At 33.9% G+C, this 18,512-nt stretch overlaps 1 protein-coding gene across 2 annotated transcripts in view; it reads left to right on the plus strand.

Moving 5' to 3' along the window:
* Positions 1–18,512, plus strand: part of LOC111510307 (sodium channel protein Nach) — a 260,847-nt gene that overhangs the window by 105,294 nt on the left and 137,041 nt on the right. The gene's annotated exons all lie outside the window — the stretch shown is intronic.

The raw sequence follows: 18,512 nt of genomic DNA on the forward strand, positions 1-18,512 counted from the left end.
AAAAAAATTGCTGTTTCAATCAAAATATCCATTATTTTTATCAAATGTCATAATTATTGTAAAACTCAAATCATGATGATGATAACTCTATAAACGTCAAATTCCATTGTGACTTATTTTTCCGTAGCCTTGAAATATCAACTTCAATTCATATTTGGATGGTGTATTCTTTGTAATTTCGCCTACAAATACTGCTAACTGACTCCCATTGACTGATGTTGAACACATGCATAATCACTAGCCTTCACGCATATTTCCTTAGGATTTCACCCACATTTGGTACGTTCACATAAAAACATTATACAGTATGTTGAATAAATTCGATATTTCCAAAACCGAAGGTCGTTTATGGTTTCTTGAGAACTCCTAAAATTCCCAGGCTCCTGTTGTTGACTCCATATATGTTATATATATATATATATATATATATATATATATATATATATATATATATATATATATATATATAATATATATATATATATATATATATATATTATATATATATATAATATATATAATATATATATATATATATATATATATATAATATATATATATATATATATATATATATATATATATATATGTTATATTAGAAAAATCAATGCACCCTTTGTCCAAGAATTGCACCATAATAAACAAACATTGCATCAGCCACTACGCAGTTACCCAGGAAATGACTCAGCATATTCAGCACATTTCCAAGGTTTTTCTAGAACATTCGAAGAAACGCATATCTACATCAGCAGTTCCTGATCCTATAAATATGGGAAAACAAGAGGACGCCTCATTCTTGAATCACTTCGCGACTATCCAAGTTCGTCGATTTCTTGAATCATTATTTGTAACATTTGATCAGATTCTTGAATCACTTCGCGACTATCCAAGTTCGTCGATTTCTTGAATCATTATTTGTAACATTTGATCAGATTCTTGAATCACTTCGCGACTATCCAAGTTCGTCGATTTCTTGAATCATATTTTTGTAACATTTTATACTTTATTGTAAATATTATATTCAATAAAGTTTGTTTTTAAAAATATAAATTCAGTGTGAACCACATAACAAATTGGCGCAGTCGTACGGATCTTGAGAAACGCTGACATCCAAACAGCGGTAGTCTCCAGACTTTCGACAAGAAGAAGAACAAGCACCAACCCCAGTGGACAGGACGGTCTCTTCAGCAACAAGAAACCCGCATAAGTCGTCGCCGTTGCCCATCCGTTGTGAAGAAATCACTCCAGGAAACACGCGTAAGTCGTCGAACGCTGCTCATCTTGCTGTAGCCAGAGCTCATGAAGTAGGATTTCATCCCGCCACACCAAGCAACCGAAGCCACAACGAAAAAGAAAAAAAACTAAGAAGAATAGAATAAGAAACTAGGATAAGGAAAAGCGTGAGTACACTTTGAATTATCATCACAATTGAGTTGAAATTTTGTTAACCCTTGTTCAAATTTTGAATAATAATTTAAAAATGGCTGAAAACGATCCAATTGAACCCTACAAACTTTCTGAAATATTTTCAATTGTTCCTGAATACGATGGTGATTCAATTTCGCTAGGAAATTTCATAAATGCTTGCGATCATGCCGAACGTATGGCCGTAGATCAACAAAAAACTTTACTCACAATACATATTAGAAATAAATTAAGAGGAAAAGCTGCTCAATTGATAAATTCCAGAAACCCAGGAAATTATCAAGAGATCAGAGGTTTATTAAATTCTCACTTTGGTGATACGCGAGATCTAACGTCACTAATTCAAGATCTACAGAGAATAAAACAAGGAAATGGAGAAAATGCACTGACATTTTTCTCAAGACTACAAAGTCACAATGCAAAAATGTTATCTTGCATACAAGCTTCAAACTTGACTCACGAACAAAAATTAGCACAATCAGTACTAATCGAGTCAATGATATTAAATACTTTATTGACAGGATTAGAACCCAAACTAGGTCACATTATACGAGCAAGTAACCCAACAACGATGTTAGAAGCATCAATTAGAATAAAACGTGAGATACAGCTCTCATACTTTGAAAATCAAAGATTAAATACACGTTTACCCTCAAATCAAAGTCAGAACAAACCAAGACAAATGGCAAACACCCAAAATAATTTCCAAAGAAATTATATGCAAAGCCAAAATCCAATAAGACCCATTGGAAATCAAAATCAAAGTCAAAGCTTTCAACAAGGTTTTCAAAGACCACAAAACTACCAACAATCATATATTCCAAGACCCAACTTTCCAGTACAACAACGTACACAACCTAATCAAACAAACCAATTCAGACAACAGAATTACGGTCAACCACAAAATAGGCCAACAGTAATTCAGAAAAATCCAACAAATAATAACATGAGAACCCACTATCTTGATTATAATGATTATAATTATGACAATGAGTATGACCAAAATGAATACTTTTATAATGACAACCAATATCAAGACGAATATAGTTCGGAAAATAATTCATTTTATGATGAAAACAATTATTTTCAAAATCAATACGAAGAAGAACAATTCTATGAGGATTTTCACAATACCCTGTCTTTAGACAACCCTCCTATAGACAACCCTCATATAGAGAACCCATGTATACGAACTACCAACAGTCATTTAGACAATATCAATCCCCAATTACAACAAACCCAGTATATAGACAAGCTATTAATAGACCCATCATGCGTAGCACAGCTGATAACCGAGAAATTTGCGGCAGTCATCAAAACGAATATCAGTCCCGTTCGAACAATGAACAAAGAACAATTATTCGTATAAGTCCGATCCTAAGCAATCTTTATTACATAAACAGTTTAAGCAATTTTAAAATACTAATTGATACCGGAGCAGGAATATCAATTTTCAAAAAGAAAACTGGAAAATTATTCAAAACGATTTAAAGAAAATATTCAAATAACAGGAGTAACTGAAGGAAAAGTAACAATTAATGAATCTGTATTATTACCATTTGGAAAAAATAGAGTTGAACACAAAGTTTATATTCACGATTTAGATATCGATTTTGACGGAATTTTAGGATGCGATTTTTTAGAACATTTTGAAGGAGTTGTAGATATAAAAGATCAACAATTAAAATTAAATTATGGCACAATCCCGCTAATAAAAGCAACAGAATTGATTGATGACCAAAAATCTGAAGAGAAACAAGATGACCAAAAATCTAAAGAGAAACAAAATCAAAATAAAGTCACTCTTAACCCTGAAACATCAATGGCTGAAATAAATGATATTTTTGAGTATGACCCTGATAATTATTTTTTCGAAAGTAAATACGACTATTACAAATACTTAGAAGACGAAATTCCCATCAATAATATAAAAATTGAACCAAGAGTAGAAAAAGTTTTCAAATTAAAATCAAAACTTAGAAATACAGAAGCTATACTGTTAGCTGCTGAAAAAGAAAAAGTCAGACTTCCAAACGCTCTTGTAAAAATAAATGAAAAAGGAGAATTTTTAGTAACAGTTGTAAATGGAAACGCAATTGAAAAATCCATTGATTTCCCAGACTTACAATTTGAAAAATTTAATGAAAATGAAATTCAAAATAATTTTAATGAAATTTTTCCAAATCGTTCAACAGAAATAAAAAGTTTGCTCCGTTTAGAACATTTGAATGAAGAAGAAAAAGAACTCATTGAGAACCTTTGTTTAGAATTCTCAGACATATTCTATATAGAAGGAGATCCTTTAACATTCACGAGTGAAATAAAACATTCTGTAAAACTAAAAGAGAATGCCCAACCCATCTCAACAAAATCTTATAGGTATCCACATATTCATAAAAATGAAGTTAAAAACTCAAATTTCAAAACTATTAGAACAAAACATAATACGACCATCAGTCTCACCTTGGTCAGCCCCAGTTTGGATAGTACCTAAAAAAATTGACGCATCTGGAAAACAGAAATGGCGTGTTGTAATTGATTACAGGAAATTAAATGAAATCACAGTAGACGATAAATATCCTCTACCTAATATCTCAGACCTTTTAGATCAATTAGGAAAGTGTCAATACTTTACAACACTTGACTTAGCATCAGGATTCCACCAAATTGAAATGGATCCTAAAGACATAGAAAAAACTGCATTTTCCGTAGAAAATGGCCTCTACGAATTCCTGAGAATGCCATTCGGGATGAAAAACTCACCCTCCACCCTTCAACGAATTTTAGACCATATATTAACCGGACTAAGAAACGAAAGATGTCTAGTCTACATGGACGACATAATAATTTATTCCCCAACAATTGACGACCACTTGCAAAATTTAAAACTAGTATTCAAACGCTTAAGAAAAGCCAATTTAAAAATACAACCCGACAAATGCGAATTTTTAAGACAAGAAATTGCATACTTAGGACACCTTATAACAAAAAATGGAGTAAAACCAAACCCAGAAAAGGTGAATTGCATAATAGACTTTCCAGAGCCTATAAACGTTAAAGAAATAAAACAATTTTTAGGTTTAGCAGGTTATTACCGAAAATTTATCCCAAATTTTTCCAAAATATCTAAACCAATTACACATTTATTACAAAAAGATGTGAAATTTAATTTCGACAATGAATGTAAAATTGCATTTCAAGAATTGAAAAAAGCATTAACGTCAACCCCAATTCTAATATATCCTAATTTTGACGAACCCTTTATTTTAACAACAGACGCATCTTCCTTTGCAATAGGAGCAGTATTATCTCAAGGACCCATAGGAAAAGATTTACCTATAGCCTATGCATCTAGAACATTATGTCCAGCCGAGACAAAATACTCTACCATAGAAAGAGAATTACTAGCTATGGTATGGGCAGTTAAACATTTTCGTCCCTACCTTTATGGAAGAAAATTCAATTTTATAGTAGACCATCGCCCTTTAACGTGGTTATTTTCAATTAAAGACCCTGGCAGCCGATTAGCCAGATGGCGATTAAAATTAGAAGAATATCAATTCAATGTAATTTATAGACCCGGAAAAATACATAAAAACGCAGACGCTTTGTCTAGAATTAAAGTAAATTATTTCAAAGAATGCACAAAATTTCATTCAAAAATTTTCGCAATCGAAAATGAAAACCAAAATGAAAATGAAGAAATTTCAGATACTGAAACTGAAATAGGTCAAGAAACAATTTTTGAAGAATTGAAAAACTTCACAAAACTGTATGAATCAAAATCATTAATTGACTATTCTAAATTCATTTTTACTAATGACCAATTTTTAGACAAAAAACATAAAGATATAATTGTTTTTCTGCAAAGAAACAAACTTACAGAAATCCATGACAAAATACTCGAAGACATTTTCGAAGAATATCCCGATTTCTTCTATAACAAAATCAATGTTGTATCCAGCAAAACGGTGAAAGATCGAAAATATTACTTGATCCCATTACCTTTTGATCATGACGGAGCAATAGAATATTTGTTTAGCTCCCTATACAAAGACCAAAATTTATTTGTACCAAACAAAGTATACCAACTCGAAACAAATGTAGGATTCCCAATACAAGAAATGTCATCCTATATTTTAGCTGATAAAGATGACATAAAATTCCAAATATGTCAAAACATTGTAACGACCCCTGACAAAGATCAGATTCCAATAATATTAGACCAGTTTCATAACGGTAAAAACAATTTACACCGTGGAATAAATGAAACTTTACGAAGAATAAAACAAAAATACAACTGGAACGGTATAACAAAAGATGTTGAAAATTTTATTAAAGCCTGTGAGGTATGTCAAAAAACAAAAATTTGCAGGAAAAACTTAGAAAATCCGTTAGTAATCACGGAAACCCCCAAAACAGCTTTTGAAAGAATAAATATAGATATTTTAGAAATTCCAACGAAGAATTATCTTCTTACAATTCGAGATGAACTTACAAAATTCACTCAAGCATACCCTATATCTGATAAAACAGCGAAATCAGTCGTAAACACATTATTACTATATTTCCAACATTATGGAACACCACTAAGAATCCATGCCGATTCAGGAAAAGAATTTAACAATTACCTACTGAAAGACATATGTTTACTCTATAATATTAAATTAACATTTTCCAGTGTTGACCATCCACAATCAAATGGCTCACTTGAAAGATTCCATGCCACCCTAATGGAAATGATAAGAGTAAATCTAGCAGAAACCCCCAAAGACCACCCTATGCTGTTATATGTTTATAACAACAGTATTAATAAAACCCACGGATTTAGTCCTTACGAATTAATATTCGGACACACATCCGGTAGACCCCCAGAAACTTTATATAATCAAAAAGACCTTATGACGAAGTATGTCAGAGATCTTAATAACCGTATGGAATATTATTACAAAGTAGCACGCACAAATACTGAACGAAAGAAAGAAAAAGCTAAAGTAAGATTTGATAGTAACTTACATCATGAACCAAAAACTTATAATATAGGTGACAAAGTATATGTAAAAGAGTCCCAAATCAAAAATAAGTTAGAAAATAAATTCAACGGACCTTTTGAAGTAATAGAAATCTTCAAAAACTCAGCATTACTGAGAAATCTTGAAACTAACCAAACAACAAAAGTCAATTTCGATAGACTGAAACCAAGTTTTGTTTCAGATCAAGAATGATTCTTCTACTGGCACTAACGATTCAAATAATCAACGCCCAGTATATGCTAGTACCTGTGAACAACACTATAGGTATTTATTATCATGAAACCGGAAGCATGAAAATATCAAATGAAAAATGGACTTTATTAGTTGTAAAAGACATGGCACCTGTAAAACAAGCCATTGCCCATAATCGAAACATTCTAAGTATTCTCATTCACCTACTTGAAACAAACAATTTAAGAATGAAAACTTTCAGTTCAGAGATAAGCACACATATTAGCCTTTTAAATAAAGTAGCTGATTCAGTAGAATTAAAATATGAAGAGACGCAAATAGACGCGAATGATTACAATAAGAATAATAAACGATACAAACGAGGACTTTTAAATGGAATAGGTTCCGTATGGAAAGCAATAACCGGCAACCTTGACGCCAGTGACGGCGAATATTTTAATGAATGTATTAACAAGATTTATAAAGATGAACACCAAATTGAAAATTTATTAAAAAACCAAATTTCAGTCACAACCTCTGTAATTAAAGAATTTAATACTACAATACGACAATTACAGGTTGATGAACAAGCATTTAATGAAGATATAGTTCAAATTGAAGCATGGATATATACGCTATCCGACAGAGTATCCTTAATAAACGCAAGGTTGAAAGCCATCCAAATTTGCGAACAACTTTTAGAAAGTTATGTATTTCTAGAAGATTATTTAAATGATATGCTGAACGCAATTACTTTTGCCAGACTTCATATCATTCACACATCAATTATAAAGCCAAACGATTTAGTTTCGTCCCTTCAGGAAATTGCTCAAACAATACAAAGAAACAATTTACCTTTACCAACAAGACTTTCTTCAATATCAAAATATCTTGACATAATTGAATTACAAGCTTTTCAAGCAGATTCAAGACTTGTCTTTATTTTAAAAATACCACTAGTAGAACCTGAATTATATAGTGTTTATATCGAACAGGGTTACATCACATTTTACCTACAAACAAGAAATTTATAGCAAAAGATGATGATTCAATGCTGTATGCTGCATTTGAAAATCTAAATTCATGTAAAAACTTAAATTATAATATTGACATATGTCAAAATGTAATTTCGTACCCAATTGATAGTAACGCAATGTGCGAAGCTCAAATTTTGAGACCACTTTCAGAACTTCCTAGAATGTGTTCAATTTCACTTTTATTTGCAAAAGATTACAATGTCTATGAAATACAAAGTAATACTTGGCTAATTGCATTATCAGACCCGTTAGCTGTAACAATAAATTGCCAAAAACGTGAGGTTGAAACACGAATTATAAAAACCAATTCAATCTTGAAACTCCAAGATAATTGTAATGCTTTCATTGGAAACACAAGAGTGTATTCAAAAATACTTGCAAATGAACAAAATGTAACTTATAAAAGTCATCCAATTTTGATACCATATCAATGTTGCAAAGATGTACCAGAAAAAGAAAGTTTACCACACTTAAAACCTTTGAAATTGAGTAAATTGAATGTAGACAATCTCAATATTGCTCAACATAAATTAGATCAATATTCAGATCAGTTGGACCAAATTATAAATGAACCATTCGTAAACCGACATGTTTCATGGTTTACTATTTTCACAATTGTAATAATTGTAATAATAATAGTACTTTACATATTTTGTAAATGTAGAAAAAGACGTTCTATGCAAATTGGTATAATGACATCAAGCAATGATGATCAATCACCTGGACCCAGAAGAACTTTCGCTTCATTACGAAGACTACTCCCAGCTCCAGGAAGAAGACCCAGTATCCACCTAGAGGAACCCATTGAGGAAGAAATTGAGTTAAGCTCAAATATAACATTTGCTTGACTGAAAGTTGCAGCACCGCATCAACTTTCTTTTCAAGGGGGAAGTTGTTATATTAGAAAAATCAATGCACCCTTTGTCCAAGAATTGCACCATAATAAACAAACATTGCATCAGCCACTACGCAGTTACCCAGGAAATGACTCAGCATATTCAGCACATTTCCAAGGTTTTTCTAGAACATTCGAAGAAACGCATATCTACATCAGCAGTTCCTGATCCTATAAATATGGGAAAACAAGAGGACGCCTCATTCTTGAATCACTTCGCGACTATCCAAGTTCGTCGATTTCTTGAATCATATTTTTGTAACATTTATACTTTATTGTAAATATTATATTCAATAAAGTTTGTTTTTAAAAATATAAATTCAGTGTGAACCACATAACATATATATATATATATATATATATATATATATATAAACTGAAACAATTCGTGGACACAAAACTCCAAAGGAGGGGGGCAAACAAAAATGTGCCAACCACACATCGTATATATATATATATATATATATATATATATATATATATATATATATATATATATATATATACACGAATATGAAAGTTATTGGGTGTCTTGATATAGAAACAGAAGTTAATATCGGACATAGCACTCAAGAAAGTGGCAAACCATAGGCACGTGTTTCGGGCTTTTGGCCCATCATCAGTATGGTGCAGCCAAGTGTAAGGATGGACAACACTTGGTTACCAAAAGATAGAAATACAAATGCACGGAGCCACCAGCAGGAGCCAACCGCACATTTGTGGTTTCAGTTGATAGATCTTGTGTTTACAAGAAAACTATCAAAATCACCACGGAGGCAGCTATAGCTACCTGCGTGACATCGGGTCCAGGAAATTATACGAATATGAAAGTTATTGAGTGCCTTGATATAGAAACAAAAGTTAATATCGGACATAGTACTCAAGAAAGTGGCAAACAGACACGTGTTTCGGGCTTTTGGCCCATCATCAGTATGGTGCAGCCAAGTGTAAGTATGGGCAACACTTGGTTACCAAAAGATAGAAATACAAATACACAAATGTGCGGTTGGCTCCTGCTGGTGGCTCCGTGCATTTGTATTTCGACGTCCTGGGTTCATATCTCATATCGATAGGTTTTTCTAATTCAATTTCACTCAGCTGCCGATGATCACTAGGACCATGTGACTGATGCGCGACAAGGGGCTCAGGGGAGAATGCCTGAGAAGGCCCGTGGGTGAGGTGGAGTCCCAAGAGGGCCCACGCTCTTTGAATCTTTCCGATACTCATTCCATCCTGCATCGATTACGTCACACGTTTCTTTCTTCCACTCACTAAAGTCTCTCTTTGAAATACTAACGACGCACAACCTTGAAGTGGGCTCGTACCTCCCTTTTTCATCTACTGAAGACGTTTTTCAAAATCTCTTCCTCTTAACTCATGCATCAATTGCATGTGGTAAGGATGAAATTTGCTCGCCGGTTTGAGAAAATCCTAATTCCTTACTCAGGTTTCGGGTACTCACATGAAGATTTTCAACAAGGTGACGAGCAATTTGGAGCGTATTCTCTTCATTCGAACTTCTCGTGATTTACATTACCAGTTCTTTCAAATCTTGTTTTAAGAGCTCGAAATGCCCTTCCAGGTTGTCTTTTTTCGAGAAACTTCTTTTTGTAAATCAATCAATTTGTAATGCAAGGAGGCAGTTTCCGTCACTTTCCTCCAAAGCATAGACCATTTGCAACATATCTTCCAATACATAAGTCATAATTAAAATGATTCAATCTACACGCGGAAGAAACTTCAACACACGGCATTATTGACAAATTCCGAGATTCATTTTCGATGTCATTCATGGATAACCAGGTTTTTAAAGAAAAAAACAGTATAAATATTCTTTTCAGGTTTTTTACGCATTTCTTACCATTGAAACTGCTGATAACTATCACAAGATGGTATTAAAATTGCTAACGATCAGTTTGAATATTCGAAAAACAAATTTTAGTAAGTGAATGTAAGAAAATACATTTTTTTGTGGTTACAACAATTACTGAAACTTGGTATAATTTGTAAAATATCAGGTATACTATACGAAAAGAGGTTGGAGGTTGAAGGTGGTGGAACCACCACCAACCAGGGAAATGGAAGAGTTAGTTAGGACCTGCCAAGCAGAAGACTACAAGTCATAATTGGGTGTGATGCCAATGCACACCACCTAACCTGGGGAAGCACGAATACCAACGAAAGAGGTGAGCACTTACTACAGTTTATCATGGCAAATAATTTGAACATTTTAAACATAGGAAATAAACCTACTTTCTTAAATGCGAGACGTAGTGAAGTGATAGAAGTAACGATATGAAGTACATTTGTAAGTAACTATGTTCGGAAATGGAATGTATCTGACGAGGAAAGTTGTCCAGACCATCGACACATCGGATGGATTCAGACCTCGATCCTAACATATCAAAATCCCGGAGAACAAACTGGGGAGCCTACACGGTGGACCTGGAAACCTGTTTAGATCGCATGGATTTTGACATCAGAGATTCCATAGACCTAGAGTCCCATAGTAAACCAGAGATCAAACAGAAATGTGCCCTGGTGGAATGAAGATCTGGCGTAGATGGGACAAAAAACTAGGAAAGCCTTCAAATGTGCAAGGAATTCAGGTTTATGGGACCAATACAGAAGGTCCCTAACTGAGTATAACAAAGTCCTGAGAAAATCCAAGAGAGATACGTATAGAAGGCAATGAGAAGGTCGAATAGACCCAAGCATGTTCCAAACTCTACAAAATACTCTCGAAGGAACTCCAGGTCTCAATAAATAATCTGAAAACAAATACGGGGGAGTATACAAAAACCAAAGAGGAGACTATTAGAGAGCTTTTCCGGGTACACTTTCCCGGGTCAGAAATTACAAATCTGACACCGGAGTCCTGGGGAATTCAGAACAGGGGTCCCCAAAAGGGCATCCAGGGTAATGCTTCATAAGGGACCGGAAGTTATTTTCAAAAAATTGTGTGTAATTCTCAGGGCAAGTTTAGCACTGGGACACATACCAAAATTTGGAGACTGATCAGGGTCACCTTCATTCCGAAACCTGGGAAAATCGGTCAGGACTCGGTGAAGGCCTTGAGACCAATCAGTCACAGTCATTCGCATTGAAAACGCTAGAACAACTACTTGACAGGCATATCAAGGACGTATCACTGGCTATCAGACCAATACATCGAGACCATGCATACAGGTCAGGTATGTTAACATAAACGGCTCTATGTCAGGTAACAGCAAAAGTAGAACATACTTACAAGTATGTTAGCTGCTTTCTTGGACTTTGAGGGCGCATTGACAATAGGTCGTTAGAATCAATCATCCAGGCGTCGAGGAGAAGAGGGATCGATAAGACAAGCTGCATGCAGCAGACCCTGAATATTATAACAAGATGGACTGGAGAAGAAGGGCTTAACATAAGCCCATCCAAATTGACCATAGTAGCATTCACCAAGAGGACTAAAACGGAGGGTCTCGGACCTCTAAAACTTTGAGGTGAAAAAATACAAGTGTCGGGGGAAGTTAAATATCTGGGAGTGATTCTAGATTCCAAACTGACCTGAAAACAACACTTGGAAAGAATAAAAAGGAAAGCGGAGGTAGCACTGATGATCGCCAGATGCACCTATGGAAAAACATGGGGACTAAAACCAGACATGGTATATTGGCTATACATGATGGTGGTTAAACCCATGATAACATAAGCATCTTTGGTCTGGTGGCCAAAGATGAAGCCGGCGACTGCTATCAACAAACTAGGCAAGGGTCAAAGACTTGCATGTTTGGGACTGACGGGAGCAATGAGAACTACCCCAACAGCTTCATTGGAGGTCAAAAAGTACTTATCTATTTATTTATTACTTATATATAATATATATATATATATATATATATTACAATGTAGGTTTTCACGGATGGTAGAATATGATGTGTTGTTCTTCCGGGTGTTCATCCGTTGGGTACTATTCGATAGACGTTTCGCCATCATCTCAGATGGCATTATCAAGACGAGTTACTGCTTCGCTTCGAGAGGTGTAACTCGTTACATCTCTCGCATAGATTGGTATCGCAAACCTATCAGTTCTGGGAGGTTCTTGAACTATTGGTCATACCACAAGCAGTCAACGAAAATTAACTTGGTCAAACAAATGAAGAATCGCATTCTGCAGATTTCCGATCCCTCTTTTCATAAAAAAAAAATTAAATATACTTTTCCAATTATTCATTAACAATTCCTACCCAGATCCTCTACTTAAGAAGATCTTATTTAGCACGTCTACCATGGACGTGCAAGTCAATAATAATAACCAGTTGGATGAAAATCCTTTAGTGTCTGACAATGTCACAATTGGGACTGATCCACCTCCAGTTCCTATATTTATCTCCTCTTTACCATACATAAGCGATATGACACCAAAGCTATGCAGAATTTTCAAAGATTTAAATGTAAAAATTTGCCTTTAGAACCATTTTCACCATTAATAAACTATTTTCTAAACTTAAAGATAAAACTCCTATCAACCTTCAGTCTAATCTAATTTATTCCATTCCTTGTCTAAATTGTAGTAGTGAATATATTGGTCAAACGTCAAGATTACTAAAAGACAGAATCTCGTCACATAAGAGTGACAGTAGATTACATCCTGAGAGATGTGCTCTCAGCAATCATGTTTACAAAGAAGGTCATAACATGAACTTTAATTCAGCAAAAATTTTATCAACTGAAAGAAATACATCTAAAAGATTGTTTTTGGAAATGTCTTTCATATTACAATCAGATAACTGCCTTAATAAAAGGTCTGACATTGATCATCTCAGTGGAATCTATGCCTTCTTATTAGACATTGATGAAAATTTACATAATTTCCAAATGAACAATAATTCTGGGTTCTCTTCTCCAATATAAATTCATAATATTTGATATTGTTTCAACAAAACTTCCAACCTCCCTAAGGCAGGGTTTTATTTTGATTAAATATTTTCTTCATTCCATTCCTCAAGACCACTGAGGATTTTGTTAATTAATTAATATATTTGATTTTGTGGATTTTCTCTCATTTATTTACTTACAGAACAGCAGATGTCTCTGATCACACTTGTTCCATAATCAGTTCCTTTGTGTTCCAGATTGTTATCATTTACAAACTGACACACCTTTATAATATAATGACATGACAACTGTCATTGTCAAAATGTCAACTGTCTTGTGCCTCTCTCTCTTGTTTCTGAATGCACATGGCGTTTACCGGTATTCCCATAATTTTAAAACAAATAACGATTTTTATTAAAAGTTTTAATTCATTATTCTTCTTTGTATCCAGTGAGGTGTCTACCTCTTTTAACTTGATGACTATTTTATTGTATTGACATGTTTCAATTGTTTAGATATAACATTCTTTTCGACACGGCCAACCTCACTAACAGTAAGTTGTTAAAAAAAAATTTTATATCATTATTAAAATAAAAAAAAAAACTTTTTCATATTGTATTATCACCATAAAACATTTGTAGCTTTTCCCTGAAGATGATAATAAATTTTATCGAAATATTGGAATGAATTGTGTTATAAGAGTACAGTTCCGTTCTGCTGTTCACCAAAGAAATTCCCAAGTTTTGTTCTTAACTAGTCAGCAAAGACTGTCCTTCAACTATATCAACAGGTATGGGTTTCTATGAAGATCTAAGAGCTACACATGGAAATGGAATTGTGAATAAAATGAAACAGTGGTCACGTTTAAAGAAGAAGCTAGCCAAAGAAAAAAAACCGTAGATGTTTCCTCCTGAGATGTCGTACTGTAGGAATACTTCCAACACACATTACACATGCAACCCAACACATTGATAAACTAGTGTTAAGACAAGATGTAGATTATAATAACAACACACCAGGAACTTTCACTTGCAGGTTAGGAACCAAACTTCCTAATTATGAAATTAATAGTAGTATTAGTACTACTCTGTACATAGTACTTTTTTATATATCATCTAGGAGCAGTATGTATAGGTGAGCGAGAGAATAAAGATCGGAAAATAAGGAGTTGTTTTATTTAAGTTGAATACATCACATGTGGCGACGAGTGATATTCTGAGTAATAAAAAGTGCAAATTCTTTTTTTTTACGCTCAGCAGTGAACCCCGAGTCGATAAAATGACGGAATCTGTACAGTATACGGGACATATTCATGAATTCAATCCTGCTACGTCGTATTGGTCGATTTATAAACGTCGTTTGAACAATTATTTCACGGCAAATAGTATCAACAGAATTGAACGGAAACGTGCCATTCTTTTAAGTTTATTGAATGAAGAGGCATATCAACTACTATTCAATATGTTCATTCCAGAAGAACCTGAAACAAAATCTTACGAAGATATGGTGAAATCCATGGACAATTATTTTCAACCAGTAGTGTCTGTTTTTGCGTGTCGCGAAAAATTTTTTCGAAGCACAAAAATCAGCCAATGAAGAATCGTAAGAATCATAAAATAGATAAGTGTTCTTATAGAAATTGTAACTGCCATATATGTGATAAAAAAGGGCATCTTACTCCTATGTGTCCAAATAAAAGAAATGCAAATTCATTCAAAGAATTGAATGAAAGTAAAAATAACTTTTTAGAATCGGAAGACTATTCTCTTTACAGTTTGGAAGCAAAAACCAACCCGGTTTTTATAAAACTTTTTATAGATAATAAATCGTTCACTTTTATTTTGGATACTGGAGCAAGTTATACAGTAATTTCTCGCACATTTTATGAACAAAATTTTGAGGAGAAAAATTTGAAAACAACTGACAACGTTTTTTGTTTGTATAATGGGGACAAGATTGTACCATTGGGTTATTTTGATTGCAAGGTCATTTATCAAGATAAACAATTTGATTTAGAAATATATGTCATTGAAAACGGTGGCCCACCGTTACTAGGGCGCGATTTTTTTAACCAGTGCAATTTGGGCATTTCCGAATTATATTACGCGGACTTACCCGATTATTTACAATTTTTGATTGGTGAATACAACTCTCTTTTTTCTCCTGGACTGGGTGATTTTAATATGGGACTCATGTCAATAAAATTAAAATCAGATTCAGTTACTCCAAAATTTTCAGAGCTCGTCCCTTACCTTTTGCCATCAAAGGAGGGGTGGAAAAGGAACTCCAGCGGTTAAATGATCTTGGAGTAATCCAACAGGTTCATTATTCTGAGTGGGCATCTCCTATTGCTCCAGTTTTGAGAAAAGATGGTACCATTAGGATATGCGGAGATTTCAAGTTTACTGTGAATCCTTTCATCGAAATCGACCCATTTCCTCTTCCAAAAATAAAAGACCTCTTTGTCAAACTACAGGGTGGAATACATTTTACGAAGCTAGATCTATCAAATGCGTATCAGCAAATTTGTTTAGATGAACCATCAAAAAAATTAGTAGTGATATCTACCCATAAGGGTTCATTCCAATATAATAGGGCACCGTTTGGTATTGCAAGTATACCGGGAAAATTCTAAAGAATATTGGAATCACTTTTACAAGATTTAGATGGTGTTGTTGTCTTTCTGGATGACCTCTTAATCACAGGTGAAAACCGCAATGAACATATTAGAAGGTTGGAAGCTGTGTTAGCTAGATTGGAAAATGCGGGATTGAAATTGTCGTTTAAAAAGTGCGAATTTTTCAGAAGTAAAATATCGTATTTGGGCTACGACATAGAAAAAGTTGGTCTGCATACTTCTGAATCGAAAATTCTAGTTATAAAACACGCTCCAGCTCCTCATGATATTACCTCATTGAAATCTTTTTTGGGATTAATCAACTATTATGGAAAATTTGTTCCAAACCTTGCCTCTGTTTTGCATCCACTGTATAACCTGCTCAAGTCGAATTCAAGATGAGAATGGTCTGATGAATGCGAATTCGCATTTGAAAAGGTTAAACAGTTGTTGAAGTCAGCACAAGTATTGGTGCATTATGATGAGAATTTACCATTACGTTTAATAACGGATGCTTCAGATAAAGGCCTGGGTGCTGTGATCACACATATAATGCCTGACGGTTGTGAGAAGCCTATTGATTTTGCCTCGAGAACCTTGTCAGAGGCTGAAAAAAATTATTGGCAAATGAAAAAAAAAGAAGTTTAGCAGTTATTTTTGGTCTTTGCAAATTCAATAATTATTTATACATGAGAGAGTTTACGCTAGTCATTGATAATAAACCTCTGATGTATATTCTTTATCCAAAAAAAATATTCCACAGTTTTCTGCAAACCGACTTCGCAGATGGGCTTTAATTTTGTCTAACTACCAGTACAATATTGAGTATGTGAAATCAAAAGACAATCACGCCGATTTTTTGTCTAGGGAACCTTTACCTTTGGGTGAAAATAGTTTAGATGAGGTAGATTTAAATTTTATCAGTTATTTTTCTGACAATGGAGATTTTCCTATTGATTTTCTTCAGATTAAAGATGCAACACAAAAATATGAAACATTAGTAAAAATCATAAACTATTTGAAATCAGGTTGGCCCTATGATTCATACAAATTGAAACACAAGAAAGAATTCAAATCATTTTATATACGGCGTTGTTGAGTTATTGCTTGAAATGTAAAGTCTTGAGAACGAATATTATTTTTAAAATAAATTATTCTCTCTGCATCAGATCACATGAAAATTAGTCAAAATTTTGGGTGTTCGAAGTAATGGTTTCAATTTTGAGTTGTGGAATTCAGTCAGGAATCATTTTGAATATGAAACAATTGCGAAATTGAAAGAGGTGTATTCGAAAACAAATCTTTAATTAATAACAATGTAAATAATATAACTTGATAAATCATTTCATAAGAATGGTAGGTACCTAGAAATAAGTCATAAAAATTGTTCAATGAAGTCGCCCCGGAGCGCCAATTAATTTTTATTGTTGTATTTATTTTAATTTTCAATGTTCAAAGTGATGTCCATTAGATATTATACAGGCTTCGAAACGTCGAATCACTTCTCTCGTACAAATCGCTCTTATAATATTAGGCGTAATATCACTGCACGCTAGTCGAATTTTCATTTTCAGATCATCCACATTCAAAGGGGAGTAGTGAAAACAATATCTTTTAAATAACCCCATAGGAAAAAATCAAGCGGTGATAAATCTGGGGAACGAGCCGGCCACCGAATTGGACCCTTATTACCAATCCATCTATTTGGGTACGTTCTATCCAGATATTCAGTAACAACCTGTGAATTGTGAGGAGGAGCACCATCTTGTTGCCACCAAATTCCTTGTCGTTCTGCTATGGGAATATCTTTCATCAACTGGATAAAATCATTTTCTAGAAAATGTGAATATCGCAATCCATTGAGATTTTCATTGAAAAAGTAAGGTCCTATGATGCGGCCATTGAACAATCCACACCATACATTAATACCCAAGTAGTTTGAAAATTACTTTCGCGGACCCAGTGGGGATTTTCTTGAGACCAATAGTGACTGTTATGTCGATTCACAACTCCATTATTGTGGAATCGCGATTCATCGCTCCACAAAATTTGACTGAATATGTTAGGACTTTCATGTAATATTACCTGAATACAAGCAATGAATTCAAGTCGTCGTTCAAAGTCCGTGGGTTTCAAACCTTGTACCAACTGAATTTTGAATGGGTGGTATTTATTTTCTTTCAGAATTCTCTGTACATTAGATTTACTCACACCGACTTCTTCTGCAAGAGTACGGATAGAAACATGTGGATGAATAATAATATAAGCCAACGCATTGATCTCTAAATCTTCAGTTCTAACAGATCTTGTATGATGACGATGCTTTATAGTAGAAGGAAATGACCCAGTTCGCAATTTTTCTACAACTCTCGAAAAAAGTCATTCGTGACGGAATGGGTCTGTCTGGAAAACGTTCTTGGTATAGACGTTGTGCTTGACGGCAGTTTTTCTGACATTCCCCAAAAATTAAT

This window comes from Leptinotarsa decemlineata, unplaced genomic scaffold (genome assembly GCF_025532065.1).
Source record: "Leptinotarsa decemlineata unplaced genomic scaffold, Ldec_3_MD MMD2_P_RNA_scaffold_10, whole genome shotgun sequence".
NCBI classification, from domain to species: Eukaryota; Metazoa; Arthropoda; class Insecta; order Coleoptera; family Chrysomelidae; genus Leptinotarsa; species Leptinotarsa decemlineata.